Source organism: Acipenser ruthenus, chromosome 20 (assembly GCF_902713425.1).
Source record: "Acipenser ruthenus chromosome 20, fAciRut3.2 maternal haplotype, whole genome shotgun sequence".
NCBI lineage: Eukaryota > Metazoa > Chordata > Actinopteri > Acipenseriformes > Acipenseridae > Acipenser > Acipenser ruthenus.
Window position 1 is genome coordinate 14,671,291 of NC_081208.1, and position 18,355 is coordinate 14,689,645.

At 39.3% G+C, this 18,355-nt stretch overlaps 1 long non-coding RNA gene across 1 annotated transcript; it reads left to right on the forward strand.

The window, feature by feature from the left end:
* The first annotated feature begins 387 nt into the window (after positions 1-387).
* On the forward strand, positions 388-13,759 carry LOC131698883 (uncharacterized). The gene is made up of 3 exons (XR_009307887.1): positions 388-624; positions 1,095-1,151; positions 12,683-13,759. It is a non-coding gene; the product is annotated as an uncharacterized LOC131698883 (long non-coding RNA).
* The last annotated feature ends 4,596 nt before the right edge of the window (positions 13,760-18,355 follow it).

Sequence of the window (18,355 nt, forward strand, 5' to 3'; positions counted from 1 at the left end):
TCTTTCACCGCTTCACAGATAGGTACTCTCTTTCAGCCTAGCTCTGTCCCTCACAGCTTCACTCCAGTCGAGTCTACATGCGGGTCACCCCCCCCACAGCACCCCCACCCCCAGCCCCCAACCCCCCAACCCCCCAACCCACCGTCGTCATCATCAAAAAACTATATACAACCATCACTATGGTTACAAAGTTTGCTGAGTCTCTATGGGCACCTCCATCACACTGCGTGTAGAGGATTTTGGGATATAAAGAGAGTTCAGGAGAAATGTTTCTAGTGTACTGTTTGCAAAGTGTAAAATTATCTGTAGGTGGAATTCTATGGCCTACATTGAATCTATTTGAACAGCGGTTTGCTTGTCTCCTCAGGCTAATACCATTTGCAGAAGTTTCATCAGTCTCCTGTGTCGTGCACTCCTACTATCTGATGCTCCGCTAGTAAAATTGTCAGATCAAAGTGTCTTTAGTATACTGTGTACTGTATCCTGAGCTGTGTTCTCTCTCCTCAGACCCCACCCCACCTGTGAGTGCAGCTGGCAAAGCCTCTTCATACAGACAGCCTGCACTGGTCCTCCTCCTCCTGTGCTGTCTCTTACTGGCTGCCATCATCTCCCTCGCTGTCTATCGTGAGTATTCAAACACTGCTGTTTGTTAGCAGGCTTTCAAATCGCTTGTGTGTTATTCTCTAACTTAATCATCACCTCCCAATGGGACCATTTCAAACAACTGATTAAAAGTTTTATTTTTCAAAAGTCTAAGTTGATGAATTAAATAAAGCTTGACATTCAGTTGTATTCTCCTTTTGTTGATTCAATACATTTTAAAGTCCATGAAACTGTTCTAAACTGATGTTGGCTTCTTCAATGAAACTCAAGGAAAGTGTCATGAATATCAAACTTGTATTTACATAAATGGACTTGTGCAAAGAGCATTCAGATACCAGTTTCCCATGACCAGTATGTGAAGCATATCACTGCATTTCAGAGTCAGATTTACTGAACTGATTAATCAGCTTTAAACATGTACAGAACAAGCTGGTTGAGTGCATTCGACTGAACAAAACTGTAATTCATGCTTGTCTATTTGTTTTTCTCAGATTTCAAAACATCAATCTTGGATAAATACTGTCCTCACAAAGAAGGTTCTTCAAAGGGTGAGTTATGAATGCTATACAACCTCATCATCATCATTATTATCATTAACAGACTGGACTGGCAGTAGACCCCCCAGCGCATCAGTATTAAAATCCTAAAAACACTGTACTTTCTCTCTGCAGGTCATTAAAGAGTTTAAAATAGGTGAAATCACCCTTTAACCTGCTGATCCCCAGCACTCTGAACAGCCGAACCACGTCTGTGTGCCCTGCGCCTGTCAGTTTGTACAGTACCCTCCATTCTGTGGTTTCTTTGTCCCCCAGGGACAGATGAGCCCTCCATTTAGACTCCACCATCCCTCTCAGCTCACAGCATTGAGCTATCTTTATACACAGTTTGTACATTTCCCTACTACCGTATTCTTTTGAATTTAAGACATAGCCCAGATATCCCACCTCCAATTCAAGGAAAAAAAAAAAATCTGCATTTACAAACATACACATATCAATTACACATATGGAGGCAGTTTGCGGCCGTCTGCCATCACACCGAGCACAACAGTTATGCGCTGCTTCTCATCTCCAGTCGTGATTTTTCACACGTTTTTCTCCCAATTTGTGAACTGATATTGCTTGGAATGTCAAAAAATACGGGGGTCTGATCAGCATTTCCGATCTGTCCAAGCTGGTACTGTTTGTTAGAAATGAAATTTTAAAAGCTTCTCATGGAATTCCTCAGGAAGCTAATGACGTGTCTTTGAAAATGGCTGCCTGTATGGATGATTCGAGACTGGGTAGCAGTGCCATAGCCCCGGAACCTCTGGGCGTGCAGAGTCATAGCCCCGGTACCTTAGTTAAGAATCTCATAAAATGCTTTCTTTTTAAGTTCTCAACACAGTTGTATCAGGTTTGCAAGTTTTTGTGTGTGCGCTAAAGAGAGACAGTCTGCTGCCACGTTTGTAGCCTGCTTTAAATTACTTTATGATTTCAGCTTCAGTGCCTTTAAATAATAGAACAGACAGAAAAAAAAATGTTGGTGTGCAGCGAATCAGAAAGAAGTGAAGTATGGAGAGGTGGGGCTGAGGTCGAGCGCGAAAGTGTGTGAGGGTCTGACGTGGTTGTCTGAAAGAAAGAAAAAAAGGAGATTAGATAAAAATAAATAAATCGGTCTGATTTGTAGTATAGCCCACCCGGTTATAAATTCTAATTTATGTTTTATTTCCCTGTATATCGCCCTTGTTCCGAACCCCTTGCTTTAGTGTATATCAGGGGCGGCGCCACGCTTGGGCCTGAGGAGCCTGGGCCTGGGCCCACCCATTTTGCTCATGGGCCCACCCAGTTATGGAGCGATTGACAATTAAAAACATTTAATGCCAAACCGTATCAGACTGTAATCCGCTGCGACGAGTTTAGCTCATCCTTGTGGTTCAAAAAATATATCCGTCCCACCCACCTCAGCACCGTTGTCATTTGTTATGAAAAGATTGGTGATTGGACGGCTGAGATATGAGATCTTACGTCTTCGATACTTTATAGTATCGAAATTACAGCGGGTCGGCAGCATACATACAGGAACTTTTCTTTCATTGCAAGGCATGCAAGCAACCAGCTTGTGCAGCTGCTGTTTAGTTATTTTTTACATTTGCAATTAGCTATCTAAATACCTACACAGGGCAGCAGTGTGGAGTAGTGGTTAGGGCTTTGGACTCCTGACTGGAAGGTCGTGGGTTCAGTCCCAGGTGGGGGGCACTGCTGTTGTACATTTGAACAAGTAAAAACCCAACTGTATAAATCGGTAATTGTATCTAAAAAATGTGATAATGTAAATCTTGTAACAATTGTAAGTCACCCTGGATAAGGGCGTATGCTAAGAAATATAATACAGAATGTTTAGCCAACTTTGCAGTAAACCATAGCTATATTTGTGTCTTATGCATTAGCAATGTCCCGACAAATTTTGTAAAAAGAAAACGAACCGACGAATCAACAAATATGCTAGTAATGTAAATACCTTCATTTCATTTTATTTCAATTTTACAATTGTGTATGTAGGCCTACTTATAACCAGTTTACAGCTGCTTACACAATATTTTGTTTTGAAGTGTTTATTTTATTATAGTTTTTCATTTTTGAAGTCGTGCTATGCAGTAGGGTAATGTGAAAAAAAAAAAGCCTTTTATGTTATTTTTGTAAATAATGACTTTGTTTTCACAATTTTGTTAGTTTCTGTTTGCACTTTGTCAAATGAAACAGTTTTTGCAGTTATTGTGTGTTTGTTTCTGGATGTTGTATGCTTATGTGTTTTGTATTTGTACTGTATACGTGCAACTACTGTTATAAACTGCAAAACATTTTCGCCTTGCTTCACTCGGCACCATACATTACTGGGAAGGAGGTAGTGGTCAGTAAACTGCCTGATGGGAATTTTCTTTTGTTTTTTTTTTTTTTACCCCACTACGCACCCAAGCACTGCTCGGGACCCCAACATTTATTTATTTATTGGTTCTTAATGTGTTGTGTTATTTAGTTATCTGTCTACCCGGGTGTTAGTTAATTTATCTCCCCTACGGAGATTAGTACTACGGGCCAGTGGTATAGTTTAAAATTGCCTGTTACCGTGTAGTTATTTCATTGTCTGTATGTACTACTGTTATTTTATAATAGGGGCTGCCTATCAACCACGTCGTTATTTCAGTGACATATAATTGTATTATAATTATTATATATTAATAATATTGTCCCTGCATTATCTATGCTGTACTTTAGTCCTGCAGTTGTATGTGTCTCTACTGTTTACTTGTCCACCAAGTAACTCTCTTTGTGTGACATGGCACTTACAAGTATTATAATAATGAGTTACATTATTTGATTTTTATTTAAAACCCCTAAACCTATAGTAAACACATTTGGTTTACTAAAATGTGATATGTGTGGTCTCTTTATTATTGAAGACAGCATTTATATATCTACAGTGCCTTGCAAAAGTATTCAGACCCCTGACCAATTCTCTCATATTACTGAATTACAAATGGTACATTTAAATTTCGTTTTGTTTGATATTTTATTTTAAAACACTGAAACTCAAAATCAATTATTGTAAGGCGACATTGGTTTTATGTTGGGAAATATTTTTAAGAAAAATAAAAAACTGAAATATCTTGCTTGCATAAGTATTCAACCCCTGTGCTGTGGAAGCTCCCAGTTCACACCGATGTGCAAATTGCATAAATTGCCCTAACGAGGACACAATTACCTTACCATTGGCCTCCACCTGTGAACCATAAAAGTTGCTGTCACATTTTCTGGATAAAAACCCCAGTGCTGAAGGGTCATTGGTCAGGCTGTGAATCTGAAGGAAAATGAAGACCAAAGAGCATTCTACAGAAGTTAGAGATAAAGTAATACAAATGCATAGATTAGGGAATGGGTACAAAATAATATCCAAGTGTTTGGATATCCCAGTGAGCACAGTTGGATCAATAATCAGGAAGTGGAAGCTGCATCACACCACCCAGGCACTGCCAAGAAAAGGCCGTCCCTCAAACAAGAAGGAGACTTGTGAGAGAAGCCACAGAGAGGCCAACAATCACTTTGAAGGAGCTACAGAGTTCAGTGGCTGGGAGTGGAGTAATGGTGCACCAGTCAACCATATCAAGAGCTCTGCATAACACTGGCCTGTATGGGAGGGTGGCAAGAAAGAAGCCGTTACTCAAAAAGTACCATCTGAAAGCACATCTGGAGTTTGCCAGAAAGCATGAGAGTGACCCAGCTGCGATGTGGGAAAAGGTTTTGTGGTCAGATGAGACCAAGATAGAGCTTTTTGGCCAAAACTCAAAGCGCTATGTGTGGCGCAAACCTAACACTGCCCATGCCTCAAGACACACCATCCCTACAGTGAAGTATGGTGGCGGCAGCATCATGCTGTGGGGATGCTTCTCATCAGCAGGGACTGGGCATTTTGTTAAAATTGAAGGAAGAATGGATGGAGCAAAATACAGGGAAATACTGCAAGAGAACCTGCTTCAGTCCGCTAAAAAAACTGAAGTTGGGAGGAAATTCACCTTTCAGCACGACAATGATCCCAAGCACAAGACCAAAGCAACATTGGAGTGGCTCAAGAACAAAAAGGTGAATGTCCTACAGTGGCCCAGTCAAAGTCCTGATCTCAATCCCACTGAGAATCTGTTGTACACATTAAAAACCTTCTGCAGAAGGTGACCATCTCCCAAGTTAATTAATTGTTTAATTGTTGCTAATCGGGAGATGGTCACCTGTATATATAAGCCTGCAGTTCTCCGTGCTCTGGGTGGTGGGTGTACAGAGGAGAGTACGGGAGAGCGAAAGGAGAAAAGAAAAGAAAAGTAAAAAATGATACATTATACAGGATCAGTGACAGCATCTGCCCAGCCTGACCTGTGTGTTTTGTGTTCGAGTTTTGTTTTTGTTAAAACCTTTATTTTGCTCTGTGAGCGAGTGTGTGTTTTTGTTAAACCTTTTATTTTTGTTATTTTTGAAAGTAAACGGCGCCGCAGTGTCCTTTGCACCGCAGTATTTTGAGTTTGTTTTCTTTCCTGCTTCTGGCCTGATGTCACCACTTAGCCATCCAGTCACACACTTGTTTACACTGCACTGTTCACATCCTGTCACAGCATGTGACACAGGAAACTGTGCTGATCTGATCTGTCACCTCCTATGGCACAGGTTGAACAACCTCCCCTTCTTAGATATACTATGTGGAATTCTGTTTTCTCATAGAACTGAAGCATTGTTGAAATGTTAACATTTAATAAGAGCTAAAGAAAAGGGAAAACTGGTAACAGGTTTTAAAATGTTACAAACAGTACAATACAAATATAGAACATAGAAAATACATCTAAATAGCCAGTAAAACAAAAGCTATCAACAGAACAGAGATATATTACTGATTGACAAAATATATTAATCCTCACAATTGTCAAGCAAAAAGTGTTGAGCTGGCATTCAGAGTGGAGTGCTGCAGAAAGGAGATGATATTCACACTCTGGAAAACAGAAGAGAACAGAGCAATAATAAATAACAAAATAATAAAAGTAACCTTCGTCTAATATTAATGATTGATTGCTCGATTAATACAGGTTTACATGGACCAGCAACGATAATTCTTTCTTCTGGACAACACAGCTTGAGCAGCTGTTTTACAGTGGAGTCCTGTTCAAGAGAGGATATATACATATTATTATTTATTTCTTAGCAGACACCCTTATCCAGGGCAACTTACAATTGTTACAAGATATCACATTATTTTTTACATACAATTACCCATTTATACAGTTGGGTTTTTACTGGAGCAATCTAGGTAAAGAACCTTGCTCAAGGGTACAGCAGCAGTGTCCCCCACCTGGGATTGAACCCACGACCCTCCAGTCAGGAGTCCAGATCCCTAACCACTACTCCACTCTGCTGCCCGTGAAACATTCTGAAACAATGTCAATTGTTCACTGCATGCCAGTAAGTAAAGCCCTGGAATATAGACACATGAAGAGGAAGGAATAAAGTAGTGTTGTGCAGAGGACCCTTTACTCGTCCCTGTACTTGGAGGTGCATCTCTGGCCAGATTTTCATGCAGAGAGTGACCACAGTGCTTATTTAACAACGGTTTTGATTGTTTCATGTGTCATTTTCATTCCTTATTGTTTTTTTTTTTATTATCAAATTCTATGGGATGTGTGTGATGGGGTGGTGATTTAACGTACACATTTGAAATAGAGACCATTTTGACCAGATTGTAAATCTGCAAGATGTGTTATAAATTATTTTTTTAGTTATTATGTGATGGGGAGTGATTGTGTACAGTACATAGTAAAGCATGATGAGATCAGCCAAGTACAGTATGATTACGTCAATCAAACAATAGCTTGGGTGTACAAAATAAAATGCAAAGTAAATTGAAAGCAGAGCTATTAGTTATTTTACTGGCACGTAGCTTCAGTGATGTCTGTGTGGAACCCTGTACCAGTATTATAAGTGCAATACACCATTAAATCATACACCTGATCTCAAATAAAACAACAAGGAAAAGAACACCCCCACAAAAAGATTATTTTGGTTTAACTAAAACCATGAAAAGAAGACTGAATTTAATGACACAAGAAAAAAAAGAAAAGCATTTTTTTTTAACATCACAAGCAACTCAAATATATCTTACCTTACAGGATGATACATTATTGCTTTTCTTTAAAAAGTAACAGTAGATTCTTTGAGTGCAGGATAACATGCTCACGAGACACACACAATAACAGCGCAGCAGTGTGGAGTAGTGGTTAGGGTTCTGGACTCTTGAGCGGAGGGTCGTGGGTTCAATCCCAGGTGGGGGACACTGCGGCTGTACCCTTGAGCAAGGTACTTTACCTAAATTGCTCCTGTAAAAACCCAACTATATAAATGGGTAAATGTATGTTAAAAATAATGTGATATCTGTATAATGTGATATCTTGTAACAATTGTAAGTCGTCCTGGATAAGGGTGTCTGCTAAGAAATAAATAATAATAGATGTATTCACTGTATGTACAGCAAGAAATGTGAAAAATCTTCCCTTTAAGATAAAAGCATTGTTCACTAACAGAGCGGATGGAATATACAGTTGCCTTTCTTTTAAACAAAATGCATTGAAAGCACGCATAAGCATTAAATTAGCTGGTGTGTTAGAAAAGACAATAGCAATCCCATACAGAGCCCAACAAATAACTGAAATATCAACACAAAAACACCTTTAAAGTATAGGGCATTCACTTTTGTTCTTTGATAAATAAATAATAAATAAATAAATAAAATTAGTTTCACAGACACTTCACACAGACATATTAATAACTTGGAAAATGGGTTATTTGGGGATTGTAGCCTGATATGAACTAAAAAGCAGCGTGTGTTTTTGGAAAGTATATCCTTATGAAATGCCATTTTCAAAGTGGATGTATGGAGGAATTTCCTGTGGAACAGGGGACTGAGGTGTAGTTCAAACTCATTACGATTATTTGTTTGTACCCGTTGCTCGGCACATCCCTATAAAGTACTATCAATTGTTCTGAGCCGTGGAGATAGATAGTCCTGGATAGAGATGAAAAGGGGGGGTGTAATGGATGCTGGGGGGTTGTTTCACTGGTAGTGTATCAAGATTGAGTAGATTCTAGAAGAATGTTTTATGTTTAGATTCAGTATTAAATAAAATACACATATTTATTCATCGAAGAACTAGATTTACCAGGTTAGTACCTCGTCTGGTTTTACAAATTGGCATCACTCCATTCTGACATGGCATTATAGCATCTCTCAGCCTGACTCTTGTTGGCACCGCAGGTGTCCTTCATCCAGGTGATGAACTTCTCTTTATTCTTTCCATTCTGCAGGTAAACACCCAACAGGTTGGTTGCCTGAAAAAAGATAAGCAAGGTCTTTTCACATTATATTATAACTAGGCTTGCTACTATTCGATTTTTATTTTTTTTGCCAAATCGACGATTAATATCAAAGTTTATTTTTTAAAAAATTTACCGTTTTTTTTCCATCTTTATTTTTCAATTCAAGCAGAGCATGGGTGAAATCGACCTTTATGCTTAAAAAAAAGACTTTTTATGCCATTGTGAAAGGTCTCATTTAGAGAAACCTCTGTATCATATTCGACATGCAACAAAACCATGGTTACCAACACTCTAACTGAAATAACGTTTGGTCACAGCGAAGCAATACCTTGTATAGATATAGATCCTACACAAATTTAAAAAAAAAATGTCTCAAATAAACTGTAGAAAACACAGCATATAAAGTGTATTACACAGACTTTTATAGCTTACATTTACAAGAAAAAACAATATGCACAGAACAAAACATTAGAGAGTTGAACAGAACTAACTTGCACTTATTCCGAGCTCCGTCCCTCTCCTTAATCACAGCTGGACTCACTGGAAGGCAGACTGGCCCGCTTCGTCCTGCCGCGGAGACTTCAGCCGTCGATCAGGGTATTGTGCACAATACTCATTAAGTGTTTTCCTCATGCAGCCCATTTTCAAATCAAACTAATAACTGTCACCGTATATACCTATAATAGCAAACGCTTACCTACACTTCAACCCACTAATTTCAAAGTAGGCGCTTTGAATGACAGGCGCTGTAAGTGCACAGTCAGGCTAATGATTGACAGTCATTTAAACGAATGAGAGCATTCTAGCGCTGCTTCAGCCAACGAGATCTGTCAGGACAGGATGAAATGACTGACAGTGAAACTACACTACCTTATTAAGGAATCACTGATTTGACTGACAGCGACCCCTAGCCATTCAGAGCAGAACGGAGATGGGACAGAAGGCAAGTATAAAAATGAGATGACTTCTTAAATTATTATTTTTGGTAAGAAAATAAAAAATAGTGAGTGGTTTTACCGATGTTTGTCCTATATACATTTATTTCAGTCGAACTCATATTTTTGGGGAATTCAACGTTTAACAATCTTTACCGATTTACAATCGAAAAGTAGCAAGCCTAGTTATAACATGTAGGTCGGCAATATATTGTTATTTGAAACTGCAATTCTCACTTGAACTTTGCCTGTAGAGGGGGGAGAAGCATCCTTAAAAACGTGTATGACTGCATCATGAGAATCAAGCATGCAATACTTAGGTGCATTGTCAACCCTATCATTTAACACGCTCTTATACAAGAGAATACCTTGTGTCGGCACTGCAAGGATGTGAAGAACAATCCATGTACAAGCAATGTGTGTGCAAGATTAGCAATGTGTGTGCAAGATTAGCAATGTGTGTTAAAGATTATCAATGTGAGTGCAAGATTAGCAATGTGTGTTCAAGATTAGCAAAGGAATTGAATGGAATTGAGTTGGGATGCGGTTGCAATGCAATTCAGAAACAAACGATGATAAAACAGACTAGTGAGCTGCTCCATTTAAGTTTATATTTTATGTTTTTTCGAAACGATTATTAGTAGTAAACTTATTAGCAGGAGTTTACACGTTTAAAGGTGATATTCCAATTGTAATATATAGCAATCTTAAATTAGATGTCATTTTTAGGTGTAATGTTCTAGTACTATAGCGAATTTACTCAGTAGATAAAATCAGGAAAACATTACTGTTATGTCAACAAAAAGAATCTCCCTATTCGGATTTAAGTCGTTACCTAATGAGCACACCACTATTTTTGTGTGACAACAGAAACAAACACCCTAAAATCACTACTGCATCAAAGGTATCGATATACATCTTAGTTATATCGTCATGCTATTGAAAAGTTCACTCTGGCTGTATTCGATTACAAGAAAACAATCAAATAAATGCAGGGCTATATTCACAAAGCATCTGCACCGGCACATACTTTGAACCTTGGCAAAGCATTGATGTTACAAAACATCAAATATACAACCCAGTGTTAACTGAAGAGCTCCTGCATCCAGCTTAGCTGTTTTTTCTTTTAACAAAACTATGCTGAAAACTGCAAATAAAAGTCCCTCTCAAACAGCTTTTTGAGAGCGTTGCAGTGAAGACTTTGCTTCAATCCCCAGGGCGTGGCTGTGTTTACAGTGCAGTCAGAAAGGCTGCTGCAAAACTGAGTACGGAGTTTGGGTGGAACTGGATTTTGTGACCCAGGCTTGCAATCTTTATTTTGGGACTGGAACTCTTGACCAGGGCTCTGGGGCGTGGCTTTGGGATAATCAGAATAAACTTCCAATCAAGTAAAGTGTTGAGCAACACAGTCATGAGTTCAAATTGGATAGGGGTTGTTTTAAAGGCCTGTGAGAACTGGCAATAGTTTATAGGCTCTATGAATCCCCCACAGCCCTGGTATGCTACGACGTTAAATATCTGGTATCCCTCAAGCACAGATTCAACTCAAATTCTGTGCTTCCTTGTGTTGCACTTGAACTTGTTAATAGACGTGGGTCTATTTGCTTCCCTACCTGGGAATGCTGCTTTATCTCCAGTCTTCTACCCAGAATGTCCCCCACACCAGGCACGGCACGAACTGATTTGTTGAGCATTGGCTCAGAAACAAAGGTGCTGTACTTCCTTGATGTAGTACTCATTATGGCTCCTGCTGGTCGTCCTCGTCTGAACAAAGAAAACTCAAGCTTTCATTTAGTTGAATGCAAGTAGTTATCATTGGAGTAGTAGGGATAGAAAAAAAAACTTTACATCTCAAATAATGAAGTTTAAGTTTCCTGTAAAGCTGAAAATGGTCAGGTACATTTTAAGAAAGCAGCTTATTTATTTGTCTTAATGGTTACTTAAGTAGTGATCCAGCATTATAACCTCAGAAATGTAATGATAGTTGTGCAGATTTGTCATTAAAGTATGGAAAATGCTACTGAAGCTAGAGGAGGTAAGAAAATTGATTTCCAATCCCAAGTAACACCACCTTCAACAAGGAGAAGTTCCACTAGACAAGAAGGGAAGTTGTTTAAGAATCCATTCCTTATATTGTCTAACCGCAGATAGGTTACAAATACAGCAGCTGCAGCAGAGACTAAAATAAAGATAACTAACCCTTTTGAATGCAGTACGCAGTGCTATTGCATATAGATTGTGAGTACTTTGTGGTAAGTCTGAGAGTGAGTGAAAGGGAGAGATTGTCTTTACGTACCTGTGAAAACTTCAGTTTCTGCTTAGATGCAAATAATAACTGCTATAGTCACTATAGTTTAAAAGTCTGATAACAGACCGGATGTGTCGGGTCTCAACCAATGGTATGTAATGAATGGTTTCCTTCCTCAGTGTGCAACGTGTTCAGTTTCATTTTCATGAAACTGAAAGTTTTCTTTCCAATGTTATGAGTCAGAGCTGATTGTATCCCTCTATCTTAACTGCACGACCAAACAAAGGACTCTTTGTGAAATGTTTTTTTTATGTGTTTTCATAAAAAAAAACAATTATATTTTTAAATATGTACATGTATTAAATAAAAATAAAATAATAAATCTGATGTTATTTTCAGAGGATATCACAAAGGATTGATATACTGTAATGAATATGAATTGTTAAATTTCTTAATAATTAGAATGTGTGTGTATGTGTATATATATATACACACACATACATACAGTGCCGTGAAAAAGTATTTGCCCCCTGTCTGATTTTCTGCATTTTTGCATATTTTTGACACTGAATGTTATCAGATCTTCAACCAAAACCTAATATTAGATAAAAGGGACCCTAGTGAACAAATAACACAACAATTTGATACATATTTCATTTATTTATTAAAGAAAGTTATGCAACACCCAATGCCCCTGCGTGTAAAAGTAATCGCCCTCTTAGACTCAATAACTGGTTACGCCACCTTTAGCAGCAATAACTGCAACCAAACGCTTCCTGTAGTTATTGATTAGTCTCTCACAGCGCTGTGGAGGAATTTTGGCCCACTCCTCCATGCAGCTAGAACTGCTTCAACTCAGTGACATTTATTGGTTTTCGAGCATGAACTGCTCGTTTCAGTTCCTGACACAAAATCTCAATGGTGTTTAGGTCTGGACTTTGACTAGGCCATTCCAAAACGTAAAATTTCTTGTTCTTCAACAATTCTGATGTAGACTTGCTTGTGTGTTTCAGATCATTGTCTTGCTGCATGACCCAGCTGCGCTTCAGCTTCAGCTCACGGACGGGTGGCCTGACATTCTCCTGTAGAATTCTGTGATACAGAGCAGAATTCATGGTTCCTTCAATGATGGCAAGGCATCCAGGTCCTGATGCAGCAAAGCATCCCCAAACCATGACACTACCACCACCATGCTTGACAGTTGGTATGAGGTTCTTACTGTGGAATGCAGTGTTTGGGTTTCGCCAGACATAACAGGGCCCATGTCGGCCAAAAAGTTCCACTTTTGACTCATCTGTCCATAGAACATTGTTCCAGAACTCTTGAGGATCATCCAGGTGCTTTTTGGCAAACCTGAGACGAGCATTCGTGTTCTTCTTAGTGAGCAATGATTTCCGCCTTGCTACTCTGCCATGAATCCCATTTTTGCCCAGTGTCTTTCTGATGGTGGAGTCATGAACACTGACCTTAGCCACTCCTGGGAAGATTCACTACTGTCCCAAACTTTCTCCATTTGGACAATATGGCTCCGACTGTGGTTCGGTGGAGCCCCAGAGCCTTAGAAATGGCTTTCTAACCCTTTCCAGACTGATAGGCATCAACAACTTTTTCCGGAGGTCTTCAGGAATTTCTTTTGTTCGTGGCATGATGTGCCTCTAGAACCTGTGTGCTGACAAGTTAGTCAGATTTATATTGGGCAGGGCTGGCCCAAATCAGGCCTGGTTGTTAACTCAAACAGCTGACCCCAATTATCCCTTTAATTGGGTTGAGTTAACTAGGGGGGTGTGGCAATGTGCCCCTCCCCTGTGTGCATGTGTGTGTTATGTGTTGTATGTTGCGTGTGTTAATGTTGGTGTATAGATATTGGTACACGGAATATAAACGGGTATGTGTTTCACATGTGATTTAAATTGTATATTTGTATTTAGGCACGGGATTGCACATCACTGCACGTGCATTTAAAGTATAGTATGTGAGCACGGGGTTGCACAGAATTAATTCACATGCTGGGATTCAAGTGAATAATTAATTAGTAATTGAATCCCAGCACAACAGTATATATAGATGCACATTTCTTTCACTCGGGGGGGGGGGGGGGGGGGGTGTTCGAGAGTGGAGAACGGGAGAGAGAGGAGTAAAAGAAAAACAACGTAAATAATAAGTGTTTATAGACTCACCGTGTTTGTTTGTGTGTCTGTCCGTGCACCGTTTGTAGTGTTAGTCCGTTTTTGTTTGTCTATTTATTTTGGCGCAAGTGCCGTGTCCTGTTTTGTGTTTAAAACCTTTTACTTTCTGTTCTGTTTAATTATTAAATGCTGAGCGCGATCAAAATGTGCAAAAATGTAGAAAATCAGACGGGGCAAATACTTTTTCACGACACTGTAACTGGCTCCCTAACTAAAGTATATTGGAGAACTTGCTTCTCTAATATATAACCTTAACTTCCGTGAGTGATCAAAGGTGGCGTAACATAACTGATGAACTTTGGTTGTTGCAATTTCTTTTCCTGGGAGGAATTAACACAAGCTTTTCCAAGGTTTTCACTCTTTCTTCAGGTTTGTATTATTAATTACTTTCTTTACTTTTCAATCTTGGGTTCTTCAGTAATTAATTTCTCTATTGTTTTCTTTTCACAGGCGACCAATTAGTATCAGCTGAGAAAGTTTACTGGTGTTCCAAGAAACAGTGATTACTGGAGCAAAGAGTCCTTTTAAACAAGGTGCTTTTAAATTAAATAAAGTTACACACCAAACTCATGTTCAATGTCTTCATTCCATAGATATGCTGCCTTTTATAGTAGTTCTTCTTGAACTTATATCCACAATAACACTTGGTTAGAAGGTTTTCCAGTCGTTTGTTTTCTTCTTATGTTCCAAACAAACACATTCCTTTATACTTCCACACTTACTACAACTAAGAAACACCACGCCACACAGAACAAACCCTCATGCCATGTGCTTGCTGCCAGACCACCCACTTCCTCTCTGCTCAGTCCCTGTCTAAAAACATGGCCTCCGGTCAGGCCATCCAAGGGCTGAGTTAGCAGTAAGCACATTCAACACAATGAATTGCAGCAGATTCCATACTTTCTAATATTTACACAGCAATAATTCTACAATAATTATTTACACTATTTAACACAATCACACATGTATTTAAAATAGCAATTTATTATTTCTCTAAAATAACAAACAATCTTAGTCATTGATCTATATAATCCCACTCATTATATAGAGCAATTAACCTGTTATTTTAATGCATGCGCTACAATAGATAGATAGATAAATAGAGATAGATGGTGAAATACATCACTAAAATAACAAGAAGAAGGAGAGAACTAAAGACAGATTGTTTTAAAAGAAGAAACAACTCAAAAAAATTCAATATTAACAGAAAACTGAAATATTGTCAGGAGTAAGAAGAAAACAGAAAAGTAAGGTTAAGAAAGAAAGCAGTATACACAGAATGAGAGAGGTTGAAAAGAAAGACAGACAGGGCAGTAAGCACAGTGAGGTAAGAATTTTTTTCTAAAATACACAAAAAAATAAGTCTTCAATTTATTTACTGTATATTAAAGCCCCAGCTGGCACCATTCAAGATGCAGAGTGACGTGTAAGAGCTGGTATTTCTGACAATTTTATTATTTGCAATTTTCTTTTAATAATCATTTAATTGACTAACTATTTCTTGCTGATAACTGAATTAGTTCAATACATAGGAGTCTTATTTCCATGCTTGTGTGTGTGTCTGTCTGGGGTTCTCTCTCTCCTTTTTCTCTGTGTATTTCTCCATCTTTTCCCCTTCCCTTGATCTGAGAGCTGTTGGGACAGGTGGCATATGTTCTTTGTTAGGTGAGGAGTTGCTGATAAGAAGGGGCTGCTTGTCAAGGCATGTCTGGGAGGTGGGTGGGGGTTGGAGGCGTTATATAGTGTTACAATGTTAAAATCAGCACAGTTGTTGTAATTCATAAACTCTATAAGTAGTGAATTTCTCTGTATAATTTTACTTGTATGTTGATAATAAAACCTGATTACTGTGAATTTGATTACTGTGTATTTGAAATGGTTAGTTGTGTCTAGTAATTTTCACTCATGTTTTAATAAATATTACGAAAATATTCGGCTTTGTTTTCTTTACAGACAGTTATTGTAAACCGACACTCTCTAGTTGCAGTGGGAGAGCACTGCTGTGAGATCATATACCCAGAGCAGAGCACCACTGCAAAGGCCAGAAAAGTGTACAAAAACACAGTGCTGAAAGACTCCCTGAGACCCTCGTAGCAGACTTCACCAGCACAGGAGTAAATATAATTAAAACTAACCTGGTGTTCCACATTGAGAACACCATTGCCTGGCACACTACCCTCTGCCAGAAGAGAGGGATCAGCAAAGACAGAAATATGACACCGCCTGTCACCTCACACACCAGCACTCGAGCAAGCAAGCAGGCTGTGACGTAGTAGCTTGCTCTCTCACACACACACACCCACATCCAAGCACACAGCCTCAACCGAGATGATGCAGATAATCTTAGGATATATCACATTAAGCTTATTAATGCTATATAGATTACATATATGGAATATTTACTTTTAAAGACATTTTTCATACAACAATATGAGGTTGATTTCTTATAATTACTTCAAGTTTCACTAAAAGTTATTTCACACGCAAAGTGTGCAAACTAAATAATTAACAGTTCAATTATATGTGAATGTGTTACAATTAATTTAGTTCCATGAAAGGAAAATTCAACTGGAATTATACTCAACAGTTCCTTGAAGCTTAGACTTTGGTCCGATGTTTTGGAAACTCAATCCATTGAAGTGTCCAGTACAAAAACTCTCCTCTCCGCAACAAAGTCTTCAATCTTACACTGGATCAAACTCAGCAACAAAGCTTTCAGTCCTTGGTATAGGATCCACAACAGCGCCTGTCCGCTCTTTCCTCTTCGCTGAATCTTTTAGCTACGCCGGTAGCAGGGCACAGTTTATTTTCGATACTGTGGTTTTAGCTGTACAGCAGACCTAGACTGGTTTGTCTGATAAGTCTCTGTAAGTTTTACGGCAGTCCTCCAGCCAGGCCTCAGTCTCGTTGCTTGTGGTCGTTGACTCGCTTGCAGCTTGCTGCCTCGTCTTGGGGCTGTTTTCAAGCAGAGTCCTGTCTTGATTCCGTTTTTAGACAGAGTCCCGCAGTTGCAGCTTTGCTTAGCAGAATGACAGCACCTTGTTTTGCATTCAATGTGGAGCGCAAAATGTTTAGTTTTCTTCAATATTTATAGTCTTTATCTCTGCTAACTAGCCACTTTCATGAGATCATTTGTGTATCTTGCCTTTTTTTTAAACTCACAGTCCTTTGATGTTTTAATGTCCTTTTCCACTGGGACATCTCTAGTTTATGTCTTCCTTGCATCAAAACGATTGTTGTTGCTCATGTGAATTATCTGTACATAATTCAACTGTCCGCTCAGCCTAATCCAGTTCAGGCGCCGGTCCTCTAATCAGTAGGTCACATAGTTCAGTATGTCTGCCAGGAACCAACAGGCCCTTTTTCTTAAGACACAACAGTTTGCCCTGTTTCTCAAGACACACAGTTTCATTAATGAATCCAGTTACATTTCTACACGTTCATGTATTATCATATTCAGGGAATATGTCCCACACACTAACATGTCAGATTGTGTCTGCCATGGACCATTCTCAGTCTATTGCAAGAGAGCGTCAACTCAGCAATCTCACTTGTGTTTCCACTGTAGCTCTGCAAATCACCTAGCGGATGCTCCTGTGTGCCCTGCTCAGAAAGCTAAATGGGTAGTAGGAGGGGAGCGCTTGGCTTCTGGAATGCGACTACCACCAATTCAAGCATACATGGATGACATGACAACCATGACTACAACAGTAGCCTCCACTAATCGGTTATTGGACAAATTAACCAATAACATTGAATGGGCACGAATGCAATTCAAGCCCACTGAATCAAGGAGCATCTCTATAATTAAAGGCAAAGTAGTTGATAAAACATTCTTCATTAATGGTGAGGCAATACCAACAGTGTCTGAGAAGCCAGTGAAGAGTCTTGGGAGATGGTACGATGGGGATCTAAAGGACACAGTTCGTGTGGGAGAAGTTAGACAATAAGCAGTGGAAGGGTTGAAGAGCATAGACAGCAGTGCTTTACCAGGCAAACTAAAACTCTGGTGCTTTCAGTTTGGTCTACTGCCAAGGTTGCTGTGGCCACTAACTGTGTACGAGGTTTCTTTGACAACAGTAGAGAAGCTGGAAGCTTTAATCAGTTCATACATCAGGAAATGGTTGGGAGTTCCACGCTGCCTCAGCAGAGTGGGACTTTATGGTAAAGGAATACTGCAGCTACCAGTCTCCGCTCTAACCGAGGAGTTTAAGTGCACCAAGGTCAGACTGGAAATGACATTAGTAGAGTCACGCAATAAATGCGTAAGGGAGGCAGCACCTGTGTTGAAAACTGGAAGAAAGTTCGGCGGCAAAGAAAGCTGTGGAAGATGCAAAGGCTGCCCTTCGAATTGGTGATATCATGGGGCAAGTTCAGCATGGAAGAGGAGGTCTTGGTCTCAGTTCAGCTCCTCCTACATGGCACAAGGCAGCCCCAGCTCAAAGGAGGAAGCTGGTAGTCAATGAGGTGCAAAAGCAGGAGGAGAGGATGAGGTGTATT